Here is a 14871-nt window from a genome sequence, read left to right as displayed (position 1 = left end):
GGGCATCACATTGACAGATCTCCAGTCCTCTGAGACCTCTCCAGTTGACCAGGAACACTGACAGATGGTGGAAAGTGGCTTGGAAATCACCTCTGCCAGCTCCCTCAGCACCCTTGGGTGGGTCTCATCCAGCCCTATGAACTTGTATCAGTCCGGGTGGAGTAGTAGATCTCTAACTGTTTCCACCTCAATTATGGGGTTTTCTTTCTACTCCCCATCCCAGACTTCCAGGTCAGGGAGTAAAGTACTCAGAGTATAATTTGTTTGATTTGTAAAGATGTAAAGAAGGCATTGAGAACTTCAGCCTTTTCCTTATCCTCAGTGGTCACGTTCCCCACCACAATCAGGAAAGGATGAAGATTCTCCTTAGCTCTCCTCTTACTGTTAATGTATTTGTAAAAAAGTTTTTCGTTCTTTTTTACTCCAGTGGCCAAGTTGAGCTTAAGCTTGGCTTTTGCCTTTCTAATTTTCTCCATGCAGAGAAATGATTCTATTATTCACTCAGACACAATACCAATAGTGCTCAACACTCACCAGCCATACTATAATGCAACAAGAATCACCAAAGATCTTAATCCAATGCCCACCCAACGGAATTGGAACCTTACTGTTGTTTTGAAAGAGAGCTGGCTGGGAAAGGAAGTGAGGTCCAAAAATGACTTAGATATTGACATGGTTAGGTAAATTTTCAGATTTCTAGTAAAATGACTTCATGTCTTTGTTGAGGATACATGCAATTTTGTGCCTAATCAGCTCTATTTTTTATTCCTAATAATAGTAAAATACCTGTTGGAACAGGATATAATGCAAACACACAAGGAAATCATGTCATAACATTAATGCTAAAATCTTGAGGTGCATAACTAGTTATTTAAAAACACTAATTTTAAAAAAATATTTTCTTTTTCCAGTTGGTTTTCCCTGTTCTTTGAGAAATGATGTCTTAATGTGTCTCACATTTTGCATTATGATTCATTGCCTTACAGCATCAATCATATATAGATTGTTGAGAAGCATGGTGTCTAAAAAGAAAAAAGAAAGGTTTTGCCTGAAAATTTCAAGCTGGGTGTTCTCTGCCCACATATTCATGGACACCTCTTTTTGTACACAGTGCTAAAAAAAACCACACGAACATCTTCATTCAACCAAGGTCATCTCTGTTAGTGGAGGTGAAGAAAAATATCTTTGACCCAGCTTTTGTTCATTTCCAGGCTATTATATGTCAGCTGAATTCAGATGAAAATCTCAGCTAAAAGAAGATATGACAAGACAATATCAAAGTTAGTGAGAAGCAAAAGACAGATCTGACTGACTCCGGATACTCAGGAAAGAATTCACATGGAAAAGCAATAGTAACAGCTGAGCGGTGGTGAGCAACTGGGAGTACATACTTGTGTGATTGTCAAGAGTTTGTCATGATGTGCCATTGCTTTACAAGCAGCTACTGGTGGTGAGCCTTGACTCCAGTGCAGTGGAAGGCCCTGGCTGAAGAAGCTGAGTTGTCTGTACTCCGTTGTTTCTAGCTGCATTTACAAGTCCCCACATTTTTCAAGTCAGCAATCATTTATCTGCACCAGCAGAAGGAAACAAGGAGAGCCACAGTTGATCTAACCACATCACAAGTAAGAACTCAGTGGAACGTCACGTGGCCTACAGAAATCTCTTAGCTTACACATAAACAACACACACAATTCAAGAAGGGAAACAGACCTGTTCTACTACAGGAGCAGGAGCAAACCAGCTGCATGATTGCTTAGTGTGTGAAAAGCAAAAATGTGTGCATCAGTGTTAATGAGAAAGTTAAGTTTCTGTTAGTATCTCTAGTAAACTCAAGCTGACAGTTTTGGGTCGATGCTATCTAATCAAGTGCATCAATATCCTCGTCCTCAGCAGAGGGGAAGTTTGTATGGGACCACAACAAAACAGCACTGAATTGCTAGACATTCAGAGAACCTAATTCTGTATCAGTATCTGTATGAGCAAAGCCATTTGCTGAACTACTCAGACCATGTCCAAGTCACGCAGCCTGTATAGTGAAAGTTTATCAAACAATGCTTTTCTGATTTGTGTTATGGTTAACAGACACAGGCTGCATGGTAAGAACACAAAGTTTTATTTTTCATATGCCCAGTTTTGTGGTATTTTAACACTTCTCCTCTCTTAGCAGAACACCTGACCAGAACAGCCCTCTTGAGGACTGTCTGAGTCTGATCTGAAGTCAGACCCCAGCCAGACTTTTTCTATATTCTAGGTTTCTGCTGCCAGGGTGCCTTATTCATTTAGACGGACCTTCCAAGGTCCTTGGAAGACTGTGCTATTCTCTTGCGTATTGTTAGTTCATTAGTTTATTCCTCTGTGGATTTCAGATTACAATGTCTTTCCAAATTACAAGAGTTCAAAGTAAATACTGTTTATGAGCTCTTAGACTGGGATTCAAGGAATATATTTTTAGTTCTAAAAGTGGAGCAGCTTGTCTACACTGGCCATCCAGACTCCTCTGTCAGGGAAGGACAAAGCCCTTCAAAAGGCGACTCACTTCAGCCAAAAATAGGTGCCTAAAATAAATTGGATGAATCACCATCCAGAAGCTTCTGTCATTCTCCAGTGACAGTAGAGCTCGTGCAACTGGTTTAGTCTACAAACCTAAATGTGCTTAAAGTTAGTTGAAATGTGTAGAAATATTTTACTAGAATTTAAACTGTTCATTATGCAGATCTTGCAACTTTGGAAGAGTCTCGCAGGTGACCTTGAAAAGCCTCTAAATGAGGTGAGAACTGCACTTTGTATACTTACAACAGATTGTTTAGATCATTTTAGAAATGATTGAAGGGACAAACAGCAAACAGACCTACCAGAAGAAGGCAGATCAAAGACAAGACACAAAACTTTCTACTACGGTGTGCTGTGGGTTCATAGGGTCTCAGCTGGAGACTTGAGGAGTTTAACACAAAGCCAAGAAGCCACAGAGTAACAAGTTGTGGCAGGCTGTGAGATTGCTCCAGGGATGCTGTGCTGAATATTTTTGAATTCATAGATTTGCCTTACAAGTCTGCTTCTGGCCATTGTTGGAGTATGAGTTGCAGGGCATTGTTCTGACAAATGTGGCTGCTCAGACTATGTATTCTTACAAATCTACCATTCTTCCATTCCAGTTCTTCATTCACAGATTTACCAGCTAGGAATCATCACTTCTGAAGATCAATCTTGTAAACTAAGGTTAAATATTTGCTAATTAACATGATCTATCACTACAGTTCAATCTCTTGTTATATATAGGCTCTAAATACACAGTCTGAAGCTCTTCCTAAAATGATGCTCATAAAATTGATAATGATAACAGTTACTTTTGCCATATTTATATTGTTAAAATAATTCTCATCAGATAACATATTCAGTTGGACATTTGATTATATTCTCTTTTTCCTCATTAGCATCTATTTTTTTTTCTTTTTTACAGTAAGCTTAGATGAGCTACCTAGCCTTATTCTACCGCTTTTATTGTCCATCCTAGTAAAAAGCCACATGAAATGGAGGAAAGCATAAAGCTTTTATGTGGTCACCACCATGTAAGCCAAACCAACTTTTTGGTATCTTTGGACTCTGAAAATCTGGGTATTAGCTTTACATCCTGTAAAGGAAAGAGGCAATATGACAGGATGCAGATGAGAAAAATAGGAGCAAAAAAAAATGCTTTAAAATGTAATGATTCTTAATTTAAAAAATTGTGAGAACTTGATGACTGTATTAATTGTCTGGGTTAGTTTTCAGTAGAAGTTTTGGGATATTACAGCAACTGTGAGCTGTACTATGAGGGCTTGTGGGAAATTTCACATTTTATATTTAGACTGAGAATTCATCACAAATATGCTCACAAAGACTTCAAGAATCTCCGGGTGTACAGGGTTCTCACCAGTTTGAATTAGGAAGATACTCTGCCCCTCACTTATCACTGTATACTGCAGCAACACAAATAAATGCCTGTTACACCACTGGCAGATTTTGGCATCCGATAAGTAATTCCATATAACTCCGAATGAAAACAGAAACTGTAAAAACGGAAACAGTCAAAAAAAAATGGTAACAGATCAGGAATGGCTACAATTTTGAGGAAAAATATTTGAACAGTTCTGGGAATATTTATTTGTTCGTAGTTTGTTTACTCTCTCCTGTAATATGGGGTGAAGGATAAATCCAGCAAGATCAAAAGGCTGTTCATTTTAAGGTGTTGAAAATAATAAATAAAAAACAGCATTCTTTTAAGTAATGATCCACTGTATCTTGTGAACATGAATAACTGAAGGAAAAACGTATTGAAGGACTTGCAAGAAGATGATGTATTACTTGAACTGTACAAATACCCTCTCTTGCATAAAACATGATTTAATTTGGGGACCTTACTATGTAGAGAATAAGCCAATCACCAACCAGTAGGGTTAGGAAGAATTTTGCCTTTGTGCATATTTTACCGTAATTTTCTATTTCAGGGTTTTCTTCCTTAAGGCCAGTGCTGGAGATAAAACACCAGAATACCAGATTAAGTGAATTGCTGTGTGCTCTAATCAGATTGTGACAAAAACCTTTAACAAACTGCATGGTTTCTTAACAAATATGAACCTTATTTAACACTAGCAATGACCATCAATAACATCTTGGCAGTATTCCAAAGATAACCAAATCCCATCTAAAGGAACAAACAACAACAACATAACATCCAAGTAAATGGGAGAATCTATGTGAGGAGTATTAAAAATGAACTGAGAAATTTTCAGTTCGCTTGTATATATCATAAACTGCCTGCATTAAAATTCTTGAACCAGAATACATCACTGGGGTAACTAATTTTACATTTAAGGAGAGAATAGTTGAAATTTAACTTATCGGTAAGAATAGACTGCATTTTGCTGTTTTACAGTTTCTAGTAGAATAGATCTAAAGCAAGAATATAGAGATACATATCCAAAGGAACATTAAATAAATGTAACTAAACATGGATAGCAGTACAGTTAAAGCAATACAGAGCTGAATGACAGCTAATCCACCTTCTCTAAGGGGATCAAGAGGCATGAGATGGTACTGTGCAGTTTTAACAATACATTTTTTGAAAGATGTAGATTACCAGGAAGAATCCAGAAGTGAATAGAAGAAAGAGTATTGGAAAAAAAATGTTATAGATCAGCTTAATTTATTCAAAAGAAAGAAAATCAAAAAGGGCATGATTGTATCCCTCTGATATATAAAAGATTGTAAATACAATGGTAATAAGCTGTTTCTCATGAAACAGAAGAAAGTATAAGAAAAAATCTTACTGTGAATATTTCTGGATATTAGGGAATACGTTCTAATTAAAAAGATGTGGAAACACTGGAATAAGGTTCTTTAGTATGCTCTGGCATCTCTTAAAGATCTTTGAGAACAGTTCAAAAAAATATGTCAAGTCAGACCTAGGATATCTGGTTCTGTATCAGAGAAGTTCCCCATAGCCCTCTAACACTACTGGGCAGATGAATTCCAAGGGAAGATTCCTTGTGCTTAGTGGGAAATCCCAGTGGGCAATGCCAAGGAGAACAACAGAGAATCTGGGACATGAACAGCTCCAGTACTTGGAGATACACTGGAAAATCTGTAACATACCACACAAGCAGCTTTTGTAATTCCCTAACCTGGTATGTATTCATCATTCAAAACTAACATTACACAGATGCCAAAACCTACATTGTTTTCTGTGCTGATTTATATTGTGGTTAAAATAGAGAGAGAGAGCCTGCATTTTCATACAAAATACTGAATTCATATACAAAAACTCATTTTTTGTCTTTGAGTTAATGAAAAGAAAGGTCTTTTGAGATGTTTTAGGAATGTAATCCAGCCACCTTTAGGACAGACAATAACTAGCATTCAGCTGAGAAACACAGAGCTGAAAAGATTTAAAAGATGAACTGCTCTTCTACCAGGGAGAAGGATGAAGACTCAGTGGCAGAAGCTGGAGCATTATCATAGGCAAACTTCAGTTTTTCAGGCAATCTCTTTCCTTTCAGAATACAAAAATGTTAGGCCACTTTCTGATTCTTATTCACTTGTGATTGATTCCTTCCAATTTCTTCTGACAGTAATGGAGAAGATTGGTTCTCCTGAACTAGGAATTAATCAATAATGATCTAAATATCCTCACTAGAATTGATCATTATTATGACAAAGATTTTTCAAGAAGTGTCATGATGCTGTCACGTGCCACGTAAATAAACAGGAGAAGTCACTGTTAATCTATGACGGCAAAAAGTTCATTTGTTCTGTGACAGCTTCTACTCTCACTCTTTGGATGTTTAGTTTCTGGTCAACATGATGATGGTATTTCAGGTAAAATTTGGTCTGAGAGCAGCTTTACAAATCGCTGCAGGTAATGCCCATCACATTGGTGGTAGCATCAAAGACAGTAAAATCATGGAGTCTGGCAACAATTATCAGATAGCAGGAACAAAGAAAATTACATAAAGTCATAGAGATACAGAAAGATCAGAGAATGAAAGATGTATATGAAGTATATATTTCCAGTAAAACAGTTTTATTTGCCAGCCAGTTGTGTCAGAAGTGTGACAGTACCTCTGTGACAGTGACCTTCAGATGCCAAGGCTTTGGTTAACATTGACACTCTTCACCAATTTCTTAAGTCACTATATATACATAGTATTTATTAATACATAATACCTTTTATTAACACATAATGTATAATTAAAATATAGAGCATGTTTAAACTTTAACTCAAAGGAAGAATTTAAAAGTGAGGCAAAGGTGTTAATTTTGATATTACACTGAAATCCTGAGATTTCACACATCTTTCACCTTCCCTACTCTAGCCACCATAGTGTTGCTTATCTTGAAGGTCAGAAAGCATGAATGAACACTTGGGGATCCAGTGATCATGGAGATTTCTAAGGCACAATCAACTCTCTACGCTTCCTTTTTCAACCTACAGCCAGGTCAGGGGCAATATATATCATGCTTTCTCACTGAAATCCTTGAGTCAGTACATGCATATTACCCCAGTTCTATACAGACACAAAGACAATAGACCTAAGAGATCATTATGACTTTTAATATGATATTTTTGAAACGGCAACTGCAGTAGGGAGGACTCCAAACGGAAATAAATAAATAAATAAATAAATTTTAAGCAAATTAATTTCTCCAGGGTTGCTCTAAATTGTTTCACCTCTCTCTTGCACTGATGGAGTAAGGGCTCTCAACTCTTTTCCAAGCCAGTGGGCAAGGAGGGCATTTGGGGCTTGATTATAAAGCTAAATTATAATACTATGCATGTTTTTGGAATGCCAGGAATGTGCAAAGATTTTGAATTTGTACTTCTAGGATTACATTTCTTAACGCAATTAAATCTGTGCCAGAAGCAGTAGCTGAAATTATAGATTTGGAACAGTTATTCATCAGATGTTCCAAAGTATATGTAAATCAAGCACTATGATTATTTTTAAATGAACCAAGAAGCACTTTGTTTTGTTTAAAGAAAGCTTTTTAATACCCCAAATTCTTGTATGTTTGCATGTGTCCAGCTATTTAGCTAGGGGCTGTATTACATCTATGCTGGAAAACAAAGTACCCAGGAAGGAAAAAAACATGCAGAGGCTGTGAAGCACTACTGATATTTCTCAAACACAGGATAACTGATGAAGGCAGTATGAATTGTACTGTGTGTTCAGATGCATATTTGAAGCTTTTCCAAGCTATCCAAACCTCTGGAGACTTGAGGCTGAAAATATCTTTTGAACAACTCTCCTTCTTTACAATGTCTGTCAGACCACTAAACTCAGTGCTGGCACCCACAAAGAGCACACTAATCCTCTAATCCCATGAAACTCTGAAGATCAAAGCGGATCTGCTAAGATTATTTTGATACTTAAAAATTTTGATAAAATTGGGTTATCCTACCACTGTGGCAACCATTCTTGTAACGAAAACAGAAGCTATGCCCTGTCACTAAGGTAATTTCATTCAGAGGATGAGATTTATTTAGCGCCTTCAGCAAGTCTGTGTTGAGGCAAAATATGGACCTACCTGTCTATATATCCACAGCTTTATAGCATCAGACAACACAAATGTGAAAAGGCATTTTAAACAAACTGGCTGTCAGCAAACTATCAACTTGAGTCATATTTTCAGTGCACTTCCGATTAGGAGAAGTCTCACTGCAAAACAAAATCATAAGCAAATTCCTCATTTGAGCTTGCCAAGAATTTGGACTCTGCTTTGAGCAGTAAAATACAACATTCCAGTGGTAAGCAAATTAGTCAGGTATATAAGCTATCCTTGCCAATACTCAGTCCTTCTGTGACATTGTGGGAGAAAGAGAAATGTGGAAAGTCAAGCAGAACTAATGTTAGACTTTGCAAGTACCTGTTCACAGAACTGGTCACTTGAACATGGATGGGTAGGATACCAGAACTCCCACGAGGTTCCCCAAGGAAATAGATATACTGTGACATCACCAGTTTCTTATTGCATAGTTTCATTTTCCAGTTAATAATTATCTTAAATGGGTCTTCTCAGCTGATAGAATTTGTTCTCAGACAGATACGACTGTCACTATGCATCTGTATTTCTCCCAAATCCAGGGCACCACATGTTCCTATGCCTGATTTACAGAATTCTTTCAGTACATACCCCTGTTATCAGTAAAAAGTAATATAGAACAAAAAATCAGCCAAGAAGAATAAAATTTCCTCCTTTCCTAAAACCAGTATTATAATCGCAATAACTGTGGAGAGGGAGACCCTAAGAGCATATGTGACATGAAATGGCAATTTTTTTTTCTTAGGAGATGGAAACAAATAAAATAAAGTGCAGCTGCCATCCAGCTGCCAAGTAGATCTGCCTGAAGTTTTGCACAAATGGCAATGCTTTGAAGGGAAAATTTCTTCAAGAATTTATTTAGTTTTTGCAGGGAGGGTCTGCTCTTCTTTTTCCAAACTCTCTGAGGTGGGTCATTCTTAAAGAGACAAATGATGATTCCATCTGTGTAGCAGTTTTTTCCATCAGTTCTGAGAGTAGGAATTGGGCAGACCTAGTTCCTGAAACTCATGCTCTCTTTACATGGTACTGTATCCAATTACTCCATTAATCAGAGCTGTATTTAGCCTATTTATTCTCAAACTGAAAGATCTGACAACAGTTAACAGATAAGTCTGTCCAGGAGTCATGTGGAAGCTCTGAGAAGAGGGCAATAACCGATCACTCTGGTTGTAGGTGCAACTTGCAAAAAGTACTTCACGGAATCAAGTAATCACTAAGATTGGAAAGGACTTCTCAAAATCATTAAGGTTCCTCAGCTTCTCAGTTCATAGAAAATTCAACAGAAAGCCTTATACATTCCCAGATTTGCCACACTCACTCATACAAAAAAGGTGTGCGCAGGTAGAAATTTTCACAGTAGATAACCAAAAGTATAGGTTTTCAAAAGCATGGTATTATTATTGCCCATTACAGGAAATATGTGGCTCTGCCAACCCCCCCTGTAAGTCACTCTAAAAGTTACCCCTCTTTCACTAGAAACACACATGTAGCAGTAAAGTCCAGGAAGTGTTCAAGGTTTTAATTCTATACCTGCAGTGATGATATTACTACAAGGAAATTTTTTGCACAATGTTCCAAAACCAGCACTGCTGGAACGGGCAGATCTGAACCCAAACTGAAAATATCATCTGTGGAGCAGTGCTCAACAGTCATATCCTCACAATGATTTGCACCCGACATACTCTCATTTTGGTGTAAGGATAGAATTCCTGAATCATCACAGCTCTTGATTTGTGGCAGAAATGGCAGTTAGGAATGAAGCTGGACTTACTGGTTTGTTACCTTAGGAACTGATTTTGGCAATCAAACAAAAATGGAAAAGGTAGAAATGGACACTAGATCCCAACTCTGGACCTCTGGTTCCTTCTCATGTGGCAGCCTTCAAGGTTCATGTCCATCACAGAGAGGAGGCAGGGGAGGCTGCTTTCTCTAGAACCATTTTTATCCACAACAGCCTTCCTACCATGGAAACTAAAGCAGCTGGTACACAAAATGGTAAAAATAAATAATAACTCTTCAGAATGACTGATAAACCTCTAAACTGATTGTGATATCCATTTCCTTTTATATTTGTCCATAGGAAGAAATTAAGTATCTTTTCAGTCCACATTCTAATCATGTGAGTAGGCAACATTTAAGACAGGTACGTCCAACCTGCGTCCCGTGGGCCACATGCAGCCCTGGACCACTAGCAATGCAAACACACAAGATGATAAACTTCTACCTTTATTACGTGATTTTTAGCAATATTTCTTGTGAGTCGATTGTGCGTAGCTCAAGAATGGCCTGCGCAGGCAACAACAGAATGCTGTGGAGGGGAGGGTGCAGTGCAGTGCAAACTCCACCACACACACCCACCACGCACACTCAGTCAAACAGAAACCCATGAGTATTACACACTACACGCACTTGTTTTTCAATATATATTTGATCACTGTTTCATGAAAACAAGGTCAAATACCTCACTAGTTTTATGTTTTTACTGCACTCCATTTTTTTGTTGTTTTAATAAAAAAACAGAATAAAATAGAAGTTTTGTTAAATACATTAACTATATTATTTTTTTTATGTGGCTCAAGACAGTTCCTCTTCACTTAATGTGGCCAAGGCAAGTCAAAATGTTGGACACACATGATTTAAGACATTTTGGCATAATGGAACCAAAATATAAAAAGTTCAGTTTCTTTCTGAATTTACTGAAATTTTTGTTATCAGTGGAACTGTAGGATTCAGCACGAAGCTCATTATTATTTCAGTAGTAGGCTGGAAGACTGAGATAAAATATCCATTTTCTCACTGGAGTTTGAAATATGCAAAGACATGGAATTTTTTTCAGATGCTTGAGAGACTGAATTTCTGATATTCAGTGGCATTATGGGTGACCACAAAAAATGTTCCTTTCAGCCAGTAATATGCATTCGTGCCATCTTTTTGAAACAGAATTGTCACATTCATATCAGATTATAGGCTCTGTGCCTAAAAATCAATTGGAACATTTTGCAGACACCTCACTGGAGATAAGCCAATAAAGGAAATAATATAGTCACCCAACCAATGGTCCCTGTGTGGACATTCTTATCATGTAGTTGACACCAACCTATAAGGTGGGTGGTAATGTGTGGTTCTGCATAGCCATTTATGTGCAAAGGTAAAGAAAACATTGAAAGCAGGCTGAAAAACATAGCAAATCACTATCGTATTTTATCAGTGGATCACATTTTACTTAAATACACATAGAATGTTTCAAATTCCAAAGTTAAAAAATACTGCAGGAATTCCAGTACTTTTTCTGTAATAAGTTTGTGTAAGTGTCACTGTCTCATTTTGCAGTACTTCCACTACTTGTGACACATGGTGATTCTGTGATTCTATGAAAACAATACTTTCCAGAACAGCCAGTTTATATGATGGCCGCTAACTTTTCTGCCTTTTTTATGTAATCACAAGAGGGAGAAAAATGGGAGGATTTATTTCATTTTATATCATTGCAATATTACGTTACTATTAAATTTTGTTAATTCCACATTAAACGATCACTTTCGATAATAAATTAATTGTACATTTTGCCTTGGTGTCCATACTATTGTTTATAGTATGCTTGACAAATTGCAACATCTGGGAGCACTACAGGGCTTCTCTTGGAAAATTTTAACATTGTATGAAGGACAATTCTGTGTGGCTGGCAACAGTGGCTTCAAAGGACAAAGATGGGTTATAATGACAGACAGTGAACTCAGTTTGCACGATTACAAACCTGCAGTTGATGATGGGACAAACATATTCTGCAGTATGTTCTGAATAAGGAAAATGTTGGCTTCGGTGTAACTCTAGGAGAAGCAAGCTGCAGAGAAAAGCGTTTTCCATTATAAGCTCCCCACTTCTAGTTCCTTGAAGACTTAGCACAAAATGCCTTATGGTCTTAGGGAGAGTGAAGTAGGGCTTGCAGATTAGTGTTTATGGTACATCAAGGAAGGCCTGAAGACTCTTTCTGAGAGTAAAATACTACAAGCTATTATTGGCTGCATAGACATGTGAAAAACCATCTACTAGCACTTCATTTCTGGCAAAGAAATTGAAGGTTAACTTGACCCTGTTAGAACTAAAAATTGACAGTTACTGCTGTTGTTGCATCTGGAATCACCACTGAAGGTATGTTTTAAAGACAATCTGCAAAGTAAAAGCTTCATAAAAATAAATCTTATTTTTAAAAGAAAAAGAAAGGAATAGAGACTTCAGTCTGTTATCAACATGAGGAAATCTAGTCAGTTTTTCCTGAAAGACTTTGGATGGTTGGAGAACAGGGGGTATTATGACCACAGCAGCATACAAGTAAAGCTTAATTAATAGAGAGGGGAAATGGTTTATTATTTGGACTGTTTAAGGCTTTGAGACATTTTTGTTAACACCCACTTAACTCAAATACTTGAGAGACACCTGGGAGAAATATCAAATCCATTTTGGATTTCATTGGAGGACTGAGAAAGCTCATAATATGCATATGGGACCTCCAGAGAGCCTCTTAGGGAAAACAGGTGAGACAAGTTTTAATATTGCTAATACTTTTAAGATGAAAAGCATTCATGACTGCAACACCCTAAAGAAATGTAAAAGACAGCTTCCTTTTCCTTCTTCTCAGTTCCTTGGCTGGATATTTCTAATGCGGGAGGAGCTAATTTTTCTCTGACACTATCCTGCAGGATGAGGACACATCAGTCTGCTACACTACCACACGTTCATACCAGTAACTCCAGTATTTAATTTGTAGTTAGCTATGACAAGACTTCTGTTTCATAGAAGTGGCAGAGCACACCTTAAACAATATCGTAGCTGGAGGATGTGACAAGTTAGATTTTCCTTAAGATTTTCAATACTGACTGGAGTATTTTGGTTGTAGGTTCGAAGCCATACTTGCTAGACTCAATCATTTCTGCGAGATCAGGGTTGGCTGACAGTGGCTGACAACAGAAAGGGAGAAGAGAGAAAACAGTACTGGAAAGACAGTTGAATCACAGCTGATGATGGAGAGGAATCTTCTAATTGAATAATGTTAAACAGAGTCTGAAAATAAAGATACAGAATAGAAAATTATTTACATTATACAATGGAAATAGTTAGCAATACTAAAAAATACCAGAAAAATCCAGAAAAAATATGGAACATACATAACTAAAATAGGCTTCAACACCTACACAAAAAAAAATACCACTTCACAACACTTCACAAACACATGTTCTCTCTTGAAGGCAGAGTTTTAGGTGTGAGACTAAAATAAGTTTCACATCTAGTCTCGTATTTTGTCTCAACACAAAAATATTGTAGTTTAGAAACTCAAATCTAAAGAGCATCTATATGTCAAGTAGAGAGATACCAACAATTAAGTAGGTAACATCTTTCTAAAGAAATCATTATTAATCCATATTCTTTCCCCTTGGCTGTGAGCATTTGATTGAAACTACACGCTCTCTAGCCCATGAACACAGGACACTAAATATAATAACATCCTAAGTTATTAGAATTGTTTCTCCAAATCACAGATCAAGATACTATTAAACAGGTTATTAAAAGGTCAGGAACTACTTACTAGCTGTTCAAAGTATCTAATAGAAAACTTGGATAATCAAAACCAAGTGTTCAAAACAATCCTGACACAAAATCAAACACAGAAGTTTATTTACCAGTTACCTCAACAGGACTGCCAACAAAATGGCTATTTTTTCCAAAATACCCAAGTGGTTTTGATAACAGGCAAGTTAGCCAGATCCTCTTGTTATTCATGTCCAGTTTATGGGAAATCTTCTGCCTACCAACATTCAGTTTTCTCAGCCCTCATTTTATACCAGAAACTTTGAATTAACCCCGGATAGTTTTTTTGGTTTTTTTTTAAGGTTAACAGCAGCCGTAGTGCGTTTCTATTTCTTTTGTTAGAGAAACATAATTTCCTTATCAACTGTCATTAAGGTAAATATGGCAGCTACACTGACATCTGTCAGGCTTGCCAAATTTTACATATATATATCTTTGTATACTTTGTCTGACTACTGCAAAAGACATTTAACATACGTGTATTAAGAACTTTCCTTGATCTGTCTTTCCGAATGTCCTATCGACAAAGTCATTAACACAAAAACAAACATACAAACAAAACATTTGCTCACAACTCCTGCAAATTTAAGAGAAGTTCCTAATAGGTCTAATGGTAAGCTTGTCATACTTCTACTCTTGTGGGATTTTAATGTTCCCTATTAGGTCAGGGACCTAAAGGCCCCTGACTGAAGAATGATCCTGAGGTGGAATAAAGTACTCTAACAGTTTTAAGGGAAGTGATATTTGCGGCTGCAGCAAATAATAGTGCTTGTCCAAATGAAATTCGTAACTATGTCTTGAGAGAACAGTGCTCAGGAGACTGATAAGGCAAAGAACAGAGCAGATTAGTTAGTAATGAGATTAACGTTTACAGACCAGAAAATGTTTTTCTAGTTCTACCATTGCCTGTCTTTACAGAGTCTGACATTGTAACTTGACTAATATCTTTTACTAGAAATTTCAGTGTGGACAAGCTAAATGACTAGCAACACCCATAATGACATCTATCCTTCTGGTTGAGGGCATTGAGTAAGTTTGCAGATGACACCAAGCTGGCTGGAAATGTCGATCTGCCTGGGGGTAGCAAGGCTCTGCAGAGGGATCTGGACAGGCTACATCACTGGGCTGAGGCCAGTGCGATGAGGTTCAACAAGACCAAGTGCCAGGTCTTGCACTTTGGCTGCAACAACCCCAGGCAATGTTACAGGC

The 14871-nt window shown here is 37.3% G+C and overlaps 1 long non-coding RNA gene across 2 annotated transcripts in view; it reads right to left on the bottom strand.

Moving 5' to 3' along the window:
• LOC110389729 overlaps positions 1-14871 on the bottom strand; it is a 90429-nt gene that overhangs the window by 54294 nt on the left and 21264 nt on the right. For both annotated transcript variants that reach the window (XR_002433356.1, XR_002433357.1), the window contains exon 6: positions 1392-13137. This is a non-coding gene — a long non-coding RNA (uncharacterized LOC110389729). The remainder of the gene's footprint in view (positions 1-1391; positions 13138-14871) is intronic.

Source organism: Numida meleagris, chromosome Z (genome assembly GCF_002078875.1).
Source record: "Numida meleagris isolate 19003 breed g44 Domestic line chromosome Z, NumMel1.0, whole genome shotgun sequence".
Lineage (NCBI taxonomy): Eukaryota > Metazoa > Chordata > Aves > Galliformes > Numididae > Numida > Numida meleagris.
This window is presented reverse-complemented; position numbering and strand designations above follow the sequence as displayed.